We start from the raw sequence: 12,013 nt of genomic DNA on the forward strand, positions 1-12,013 counted from the left end.
TATATTCGGGTCATTGATAGTATTCAGGTGCTCAGATTATACAAATGTTTTGCAACTTGGGGTTGTACTTGTAAAATCTCGTGGTCAAGGAAACTTAAACTATTTTTTTTTTATAACTATTTTTCTGATACTGTTACAATATTTTAAACCTGTAGATTCAGCAACATTATTTGTTGACCTGTTTTTGCGTGTTTTTATTCTCAGGTCCTTAAGAGGTAGACTTCTGCTGTGTTTGCTGCATGTCTGGCCGTGGAGTCAGCATACTTTTAAAGAACTTTATTTACTTTTGCATTTAAAACTTTTACAACTGTTTAAATACTGTTGGCTTGTGGTTACGATCACAACAGTGTTTCTATTTTGGAATTATTGACTTATGTTTTTGAATATCAACTTTTAATAAAATTAAATGCGATTGCTTTAAACGTCTCATATAGAGGGCGTAACTGTTAACTGTGGGACCTGGATTAACACGTTGTCAGATGAAATTTGGCGGGGTGTTATACGCGCCGATGTTAGCATCTCTGAATCAGAACTTGCTCTTGATCTACATTTCGGAATCACACCTTTTGGCGAGAACTACTAAGTTAGAAACCTCGGTTGTTCGTGAAGACAAAACACCCCATCAAATACCTTCATTTCCATTTTCACTCCAAGCCACCACAAATCCATCCACCACTACCTACTCGTTTCATTCATAAATAAAGAAATAAAATCCCAACAATTCTTAAATTTCGGGAAATCTTCTATGAAGACACAATTGGAAAATGCAAGCATCCATATCAAAGAGACCGCCAATAAAAGGAGACCTCGAAGAGAAAAGCAAAAAAATGCTTTCCAATATATATATATATATATATATATATATATATATATATATATATATATATATATATATATATATATATATATATATATATATATATATATATATATATATATATATATATATATATATATATATATATATTCTGATGAATAAAGATTCTGAAAAAGGAGCGGAACCAGAAAGATTTGAGAAAAGAACTCCTGGCAGTCAAAAGGAAGGATGCTCCTCCTGAAATTCCCGATAAAAAGCTGAAAGGATCACCAAAGCCGATATTTTTATTAAAAAAAAAAAAAAAAAAAAAAAAGACCTCCTATCTATCAAACCCTTCACACCCCTAAAACCCCCAAAATCACCATCTCTTCATGACATAAGCTGAATTTATAACTGAAAATTCTCTCAAATAAGTGATGGAGATTTGAGTCTTGATCAAGCCTATGATGAAGAATGCAAACATGACTGGCAAAGAGCGATTTCATTTCTTAGAACTATAGGATACCAGAAACACTTTAGTGAATTGAGTGACCCGAGTGACATAGCCTCAGTTATGTAACATCCTCTCATGCTTACGGGAAAAAGGTTTGAGAATAATAAAAAGAATAAAACCAAGTTTTCACTCCTACGTCTTGCGAAACAAAGATTGCTTGATCACTACGAATAAAAATCTTCGGTGTTAAAAGCTCGAAAGTTTACTTGAGGATAAGCAAAGTCTAAGTGTGGGATATTTGATATCGGCTAAAAAGTCACGTTTTTAGCCTCGATATTGAGTCCCAAAATCATAAAGTTCCAAACTTTGTCGGAAAAATAATCTCTTTTTCGGTTAACTTTGTAGATAAAGTAATTACGTAGACGATGCAAGAAGAATTAAGAAAATCGGAGCTAAAACGAAGATTCTAGAGAAAAAACGGTGAAAGATAAGAAATCAAGTTATGACCCAGCAAATTCAGCAAGTCAGGCAGGCCAAACGGCTTGCTAAATGGCCTGCCATAATGGGAAATGGGTTGCCACACGGCCTGAGCAAACGGGCACATCAAACGGGCCAACTAATCAATTGGGCCTTACAAACGGGCTGCCAAACGGCCTGCCAGCCGTTTGCAGGCATTTTTCACATCTATTTAAAGGCTTGTTTTCATCCATTTTCAACACACCTCTTCTCATTCTCTCACTACAATACGCTTTCTCTCACTAGAGCTTTCAAGGCCTTCTCACCTCCGAGCGGGAAATTAAGTACCCGGAGGCGAATGCCGAAGATTGTAATAGGAGCGGTCTAGAGGATGTTAGCACTTGTAATGGTCCAGATCTCATCTGTAAACGGTGAACGCTTTCCTTAATTTAATAAAGTTATCTTGTTACTTTAGGTTGCTTTCATCTTGCATGCTTATCTATCCGTTGCAAATGTTTGTTATGTGTTGAATACTTTATCTGAAACTTATGATATTGGTATGCTGAAACCTTAATGGTTTAGAAGTTTAATTTACGGATCACCCTTTCCTCTTATTCACGTGGCTATAACCTAGTATTAGGACTTGATCAACCCTAGGGTACAAGGTAAGTAGTTATGTGTGCTTAAAGTCACAATAGGGATATAGTACCTACGTATGAATAACCATTTATTCGTCAAAGAATAGCTTCCCAATTAGGTTGTGATTTGAGTAGATAATTGAAAGGACCCGTCCTAATCCATCTGGACGAATACATTACATTTGGTTACATCGCGAGGTACTTGACCTCTATATGATACATTTTACAAACATTGCATTCGTTTTTAAAAGACAAACTTTCAATACATCGAAAGTTGACGGCATGCATACCATTTCATAATATATCCAACTATAATTGACTTAATAATAATCTTGATGAATTCAACGACTCGAATGCAACGTCTTTTGAAATATGTCATGAATGACTCCAAGTAATATCTCTAAAATGAGCAAATGCACAGCTGAAGATTTCTTTCATACTTGAGAATAAATATGCTTTAAAGTGTCAACCAAAAGGTTGGTGAGTTCATTAGTTTATCAAAATCAATCATTTCCATAATTTTAATAGACCACAAGATTTCGTTTATTCAATAATCATACACTCGAAAGTGTTTAAAATTCATTCATATGGATTGAACACCTGGTAACCGACCTTAACAGGATGCATATAGAATATCCCCATCATTCCGGGACTCTCATCGGACATGATAAATCGAAGTACTAAAGCAGTTCAAATTCTCCGACTGGGGCTTGTTAGTGCCCATAGATCTATCTGTAGGATTCGTGTCAATTGGTGGCAATTATAATAAACACCAATTCTTAGGCTACCAAACTAAAAAGGGGCATATTCGGTTCGATAATCCAACCATAGAATGTAGTTTCAATTACTTGTGTCTATTTCGTAAAGCATTTATAAAAGCAGCGCATATATTCTCAGTCCCAAAAATATATATTGCAAAAGCATTTAAAAAGGGAGCAAATGAAACTCACAATTCAATATTTTGTAGTAAAAATATTCATACGACGAAACTGAACAATGCAGGGTTGACCTTGGATTCACGAACCTATATCATTTGTACATTTATTAATATACATAGTTGTAATCGAACAAATATATATAAATTTTATTAGTTATATCCTTTTTATATTAATAATATATATATGTTATTTATGTAATAGTAGTTATATAAAATTTATACTAAATTTCATTTGAAATCATATATTTATATTATATCTTAAATTATGTGTTATATGTGACGACTCGGAAATTTCCGACCAAATTTAAACTTAATCTTTATATGATTTCGATACGATAAGCAATGTATGTAATGTTGAGTTTAGAAAATTTTGAAAACGATGTTCATATATTCAATTGACCTTCGACTGTCCCGATGATTCACGAACAAATGTGTGAAAATAAATATGTATATATATATATATATATATATATATATATATATATATATATATATATATATATATATATATATATAAGTAAAAACATAATTATATATATATATTAATTTGAATGAATATAATATCAATTAATCAATAGAATTAAATATGTAAGAGTAATATAGAAAATAAATAAGAGATTATTAAAATAAATATATATGAAACCTGTACAAAATTAATACTATATGTATGTTGTAATATATATAATATATATAAATATTAATTACGCAAATATGTTATCATATAATTACATAATTAATAATATATAATATCGTTATATTAAATTTAATTACAAGTTAAATTATAGTTATTATATTACTTTCATTATTAATATTGATTTCAGTATTAATAGTATTATTAATTTAATATATGGTATACATATTTACGAGATTTGATAAACATAATTTATCATATCAGTCTCATTATTACTACTAATATTAAATATTAATATTATTATTTGTATTGTTAATATCATTATAATATATAAATATAATATATAGATATAAAAACTTAAACATGTAAATTGATATTACTAGTATTATTATTAAGTATTTTCATTAAGAATCATTATTATTATTATATATTATCATTTTTTTATAAAAATAAAACAATTTATTAATGTTATCATTAATAATGCCATTATAAACATTATTATAACCATTTGTAGCATTATTTTAAATACTATTATTATTATGATAATTATTAGTAAAAGAATTATTATTAATTAATATCAGTATTATTATTATTTATATAATTATTATTGTTAATATATTTATAATTATAAATTATTAATAATAATTATATATATATATATAAATTATATAATAATAAAAAACAGATTCAATAATACCAATCTATTTCACGTCCACATCCAATATTTTTGTTTCTCTTTATGCGAATCTTTCTGTCCACCTTCTTCTATTAATGATTTGTACCATATTTGCTTTATGTCGAATTCCAATCAGCTATAAAACAATTTCGGTTAACGATCCTAATCTGCTTTTAATTTTTTTATTTTATCTCATGTTCTTTTATTTGTCTAAAGTGTATATGTTGACCTTTATTGCTATTGAACTAGATCGATTGCAGTGTTAAGTGGTACCAGTCAATCCACATTATCAATTTTCAATCATAAAAACCTTCCATAGCCCTTAATTAAACGAAATAAACAAGAAAAGGAATGAAGAACAATTATTAACTCTGTTCTTGAGCTAATTTTCTAAAAACATCGAATTTTTGTTTTATTTCAAAATCTACTAATACAGTTCTATTAGTAATCCTCTTTTAAAACTTTCTGCAAAAACTCAAATTTCAATTCCTCATATCAACGTCTAATTTTGGAGTCAAAGATTAAATTTAAAAAGTCAAACGAAATTGTTTTCGAGAAATTCAGATCAATGAGGTCGATTCTGGAGCAATTGATGATTAAGAAAGTTTGTTGGATTGATTTACAATCTATTTCATGAAGAAACTTGAGTCTAAAAATGCCTAAATCTTTGAATCAAAGTTTGAGTTCCACATTTTCTTACGAACACAACAGGTCTGTGTTTCTGTTTATTTATTTATTTTTTTCTGTTGTTTTCTATTAATACAAAAAGATATAAATAATAGTTTATACTCTTAATGAGTAATCTAAACAAAATTTAGAAACTGGTTTGAGTGGGTATTGATTTTGGTCGATGGTTAAGATGAAGAAGAAGATTTATAAAAGGAAATAATTCTGGGTTATAATAAATTGGTTTAGAATTAAATCAGAAAATGGGCATCAGCCTAGATAGTTTAAGAGAGTGACGGGTATTCGAGAGGTCGGGGGTTCGAGTCCCTGAGGTGGCAGTAATTTTTTTAGGCCGATTTCCTTTGAAGGTAACTTCATTTTTTTCATTATTATTATTCTTATTAATATTGTTATTATTATTATTATTATTAATTAGTATTATTATTATTATTATTAATCTGTTTATTGTTATTGTTGTATTATTATTTGTATTAAGGTTATTATTATTATTATCATCACAATTATAAGTATCATAACCATTATTAGTATTATTATTATTAATATTATGATCACTATTAATTATTGTTATTGTTATAACATGATTTTTATTATTATCATTTTAATTATTATAAAGTAATATCGTTATGAATTGAAAGTATTATTATTATTATTAATATAAGGGATGATTATTATTATTATTACGAATATGATTATTATTATTATTATTGTTACCACGAAAATAACACAAACTATTATTATTATGATTAATTTTAGTATTAGTATCATTGTAGACTTATTATTATTAACAAAAATATTATTATAAAGATTATCATTAGTAATAAGATCATTATAGTAATTATTATTATTAAGTATTATGTATTATTATCAAAATTATTATTTTCATTACCATTACTATTAAATTATTTATTTTACTATAAACTACTTTATTATCATTATTATGAAATTCATTATAAAAACTATCATTAATAGTATCATTTATAGAATTATTAACACTAATATCATTATTATTAATATTACCATTATAATCAAATATGACTTTTAGTTACTATTGTTAATATTATATATTATTATGTATATAAAAATACACTTATAAGTAATATTACGTAAAAGTATGAATTAATTATATTAACAATCTTTATATAGATACTCATATATAACCATTTAGGTATTTTTAAATATACATATATATATATATATATATATATATATATATATATATATATATATAACTATACAAATAATAATTATTTTCAAATATATATACAAATTAAATATAATATACAAAGCTATACTATATGAAATTGTTTGATTACGAGTTTGTGTTTTAATATACATATGAATAATATAGGTTCGTGAATTCGAGGCCAACCCTGCATTGTTCAGTTGTTCAATATCGTCGTATGTATTTTTACTACAAAATACATTATCGTGAGTTTCATTTGCTCCCTTTTTAAATGCTTTTGCAATATATATTTTTGGGACTGAGAATACATGCGCTATTTTTATAATTGTTTTACGAAATAGACACAAGTAATTGAAACTACATTATATGGTTGAATGGATCGAAGCCGAATATGCCCCTTTTAGCTTGGTAAGCTAAGAATTAGGGAACAGACCCCCTAATTGACGTGAACCCTAAAGATAGATCTATGGCCCAACAAACCCCATTCTGGAATTGGAATGCTTTAGTACTTCGAGTTTATCATGTTCGATGGATGTACCAGAATGATGGGGATATTCTATATGCATCTTGTTAAGGTCGGTTACCAGGTGTTCACCATATGATGATTTTTATCTCTATGCAGTTTGCGAAATGCCTGATACGAGATGTGTATTTATGGAATTAAAATCTTATGGTCTATTAAAATTATGGAAATGATTGATTACGATAAACTAATGAACTCACCAACCTTTTGGTTGACACTTTAAAGCATGTTTATTCTCAGGTATGAAAGAAATCTTCCGCTGTGCATTTGCTCATATTAGAGATATTACTTGGAGTCATTCATGAAATATTTCAAAAGAAGTTGTATTTGAGTTATTGAGTTCATCAAGATTATTACTAAGTCAATTATAGTTGGATATATTATGAAATGGTATGCATGCCGTCAACTGTCGATGTAATGAAAGTTTGTCTTTTAAAAACGAATGCATTGTTTGTAAAATGTATCATATAGAGGTCAAGTACCTCGCGATGTAACCAAATGTAATGTATTCGTCCATATGGATTAGGACGGGTCATGAAAGTTGGTATCAGCGCGGTGGTCTTAACGAACCAGGTCTTGCATTAGTGTGTCTAACTGATAGTTGTTTAGATGCATTAGTGGGTCTGGACTTCGATCGTGTCTGCATGTCAAAAGTTTTGCTTATCATTTAGTGTCGAAAATTATTTGCTTATCATCCTTAAAGTCTAGACACGTCTTAGTGCCTTTATTGCATAGACAGTATATAGATAAATTCATATCTTAGCGTATCTGTTATTGTTACCTTTGCTTGACAGCTTCCGTAGATTCCTCCGTAACTTATGGGATTTTAGTATTATATATGCATATGTAAATTATGTATTGCAGGGTACTAATCTACATCCTATAATTTATTTCTTATCGAAAATCCTTCAACTAATTGTACGAGATGAATCCCTCAACCAGTTCGAATTCCTCGGATTCCGACAGCTATTCCGATATGGAGTTTCACCTAAGCTCTGAAAGTAGTGTCACCAGAATGAATCAACTAATCATCTATCCCCAATACATCTGATGGGTCCGTAGTCGACTTAATCAATGGAGACACGCAGAAGGCGATCCCTTCCACTAATCGAATTCACCTCATGATGAAGAACCTGAAGCACTTACCGGCGAATATGTTCGTAACACCATTTTCACCCTCATTTCCCGAATATCTCGCCACGACTATATCATAACTCTGATTCTAAACCTTATTCATTCGCTCGTTCTTACCGACAATCATCCCGGAGTAATAAGACAACGAACTACGCGCCCGAGTTGTAGCCTTGAAAAATATGGTGCAAAACGTACCAGCTTCAGCAACATCAACGGCACCAACAGTACCACCATCATCAATACCAGTACCATCAACAACACACGCTTCAATATCACAATCTGTACCTCAAGCATAATCATCATTCTACATGACGTTCTACATTATTTATCTTCGTTCGACAAGACGATTATGTACTCTCTAATGTTTTAGAGATTATGTATTCTAGTTCTAACAGTAAAACAAATGAGATTAATATTATATTAACTCATTAAATCTGTATTACATCTGAAGAAAATATATGTGTATATATGTTTTCATAAAGATTGTAATTAAAAATTCTTTTGTACAAACTGTTAATGGTGAAAATATTTTAACGGGTAGGTAAATCCCGAGGAATATTTAGATTTCACATTAATAAGTTACAATGTACATTCTTTCAAATCTGATTCAACAGTCATTTACTATCCTATTTACATCCACCGATGCACGTATCCGTTCACCACAGAATAACTATTTTCATTCAATTTCATATTTGGATTTTGACCTATCAGAATCCAACAAGTGGCATAATGAAGAAAACATTGGAAAAAAATAAAATTTGTTAGAAACAAACAAATTAACTATGAGAAATTTTGTTAACAATCCACCCTAACAAAATCCTAGCTAACTGTCCCTAGCTGACTGTTAATTCCTTATTGTACATTTATTTATCGCAATTTATTTATCGAAATTTAATTATCGCAATTTATTTTATAGCAATTTTATTCTTGCAATTTTATTTATCGTCATTTAATTTCTGTTATTTATTTTACGCACTTTAAATATCGGGACACGTATACAAGGTTTTGACATATCATATCGACGCATATATATATATATATATATATATATATATATATATATATATATATATATATATATATATATATATATATATATATATATATATATATATATATATATATATTATTGGGAATAACCATAGACACTCTATATGCAGTAATGTTTGAGTTAGCTATACAGGGTTGAGGTTGATTCTACAATAATATATATACTTTGAGTTGTGATCGAGTCTGAGACATGTACACGGGTCACGGTACGTATTAATTAATTCGAATATTATTTATTAAACTATATATGAATTATTGGACTGTTAACTGTGGACTATCGACTGTGGTCTAATAACATTGGACAATTAAAATAAATTAAAATATTGATTATAACATATGAAACTAAACATTTCTTCAAGTTTGCCACTTGATTTCATCTTAAACCTCGTTTGTATCTTAACTATTACAATCTGCGTTCAAACTTTTCTTGATTCTTGAAAACACCTCAATCCAGAGGAGGAACCAACCGCACTTCACCTACAAAAGAAGAGATTGATGCATATAGTTATGCACCTGAAAACACTCGAAACTTGAGAAACATTTAACACATATCTGTGCTAATTCCTTTAGTGTTATTATTACCCAAAATAACTTGATAATTTCTTTCAAAGTAGCAAATTTTGTCACAGCTCCAGCAAGTTAACTTCGACTTTTCATTTGAAACAACTTTATTAACACCTTGATATATATGTGTGTTCTTTTATTATTACCGGGGAACCTTTTATATTCCACCATATTACCATCAGCGTTTAATCATCTAAAAACACAATTCTCCTGAAACCACCTTGGATTGATAACCGATGATTCAGATATTGTAGCATTAAATGCAGAGGAAACAGAAAAGATGTAGATGGTCTAAGCGGCCAAAAGTTTGATGATAAAGAAGGGAGTGTTATGAACGCTCGATAGAAAATTTGGTACTGAAAAACAGATTGAGCAAACCATGAAGGAGACCAAGACTAAATACAAGGACCATACCATATATTCAAAGAATCCAAGTAATTCTGGATCTGCCGTAATCTTTAAAGAATATCTTGTTCCGAAGTCATGTTAAAATCTTGCGGAAAATTTTTCTTCATCAACCTTCAAACTTAGAAATTCCAAAATATCATCATAAATATCTTCGATATTTCTGAGGATATTTTCATAAATATTCTTGTCCGATATTAATTATCTCTCCGCTCTATCTATGTTATATCATAAAAGAAACTGTTTTAGTTTCTAAAATTCTGAAAAATTCGAATTTGAATTATGAATGATCTTGAAGTAGTGTTGGAAATTGATGCATGAGTTAGTATAATATAATGACACTTGATCAACGTGATTATATTACAGTAAGTCATGCTGAGTTTCTAATGGGACGTGAAGATTCACAGACCATAACGTCATCATGTGCTATGTTACACGACTCTTACATTCTATCTAATCTATAAACACATCAAGAACATATTTTCTTGATAGTTCTATCTTTTCTCTTGAATTCTGGTAATTTAACCAATCAAGATCGTGTCATTACAACTTCTCTCTTAGAACATTGGCCATGTTCATTCGAAACTCCATACCTACGAATTCTAGACCATTACTTGATATGCTTAATGGATAAAAGAGAAAACAGAGCATAAAGCTTTGAAGTGTAAATAGGGGTATAAATCGCAGCAAATAGGAGAGAGCATTAACTGTGGATGACAATGATTATAGGAGACAGAAGCAGGGACATCGAAATATAAGGGAGGATATAAAACCCAACAACAACGCAAAAATTACAAATCGTGGATATTAATACGAATAGCAATATAAAGACACGGTATAATTAAGAATAGTATCATCTCAAGGTAATAGTAGAAGTAAACAGAATCTTCTGGTGGGAAAATTGAAAAGAAGGATGACAGAAAGGATAATTAGATAAATATCAAGGAATTAGAACGGAATTAAGCATTTTCACAATCTTTTGGATATATGAACTAAGAAAGAAAGTATAGGAATGGTGAGAATAATGGAACGGAAGAGCTTAATTTATAATGGAAATATCAGACAGAGTAATCGAGGCAGATCACCGTATTTAATTATAGAGATCTTAGTTTCCTTATTCGCCGAAGAATTAAATCTTTTAGATTTCAAAGATTTTCTTTAAATCCCTTGAATTCTGGAATACAACCATGACTACGTCAAAAGTTAAGACGAGCCTCTATTTCTTTATTTCCTTATTTTGTGATAGCTTCACTCGTACTCTTCACATAAATGAATTTTCTTATCCATATTACTCAACAGTAATAAAACTCAATTTATCAGCTCATATTCATCATGAAAACATTCTTATTGTTAGCCATGATGACCTCACTCAAATTTTGGGACGAAATTTCTTTAACGGGTAGGTACTGTGACGACCCGAAAATTTTCGACCAAATTTAAACTTAATCTTTATATGATTTTGATACGATAAGCAATGTATGTAATGTTGAGGTTAGAAAATTTTGAAAACGATGTTCATATATTCAATTGACCTTCAACTGTTCCCGACGATTCACGGACAAATGTGTGAAAATAAATATGTATATATATATATATATATATATATATAAGTAAAAACATAATTATATATATTAATTTGAATGAATATAATATCAATTAATCAATAGAATTAAATATGTAAGAGTAATATAGAAAATAAATAAGAGATTATTAAAATAAATATATATGAAACCTGTACAAAATTAATACTATATGTATGTTGTAATATATATAATATATATAAATATTAATTACGCAAATATGTTATCATATAATTACATAATTAATAATATGTAATATCGTTATATTAAATTTAATTACAAGTTAAATTATAGTTATT

The sequence above is a fragment of the Rutidosis leptorrhynchoides genome, chromosome 1 (assembly GCF_046630445.1).
Source record: "Rutidosis leptorrhynchoides isolate AG116_Rl617_1_P2 chromosome 1, CSIRO_AGI_Rlap_v1, whole genome shotgun sequence".
Taxonomy (NCBI): Eukaryota; Viridiplantae; Streptophyta; class Magnoliopsida; order Asterales; family Asteraceae; genus Rutidosis; species Rutidosis leptorrhynchoides.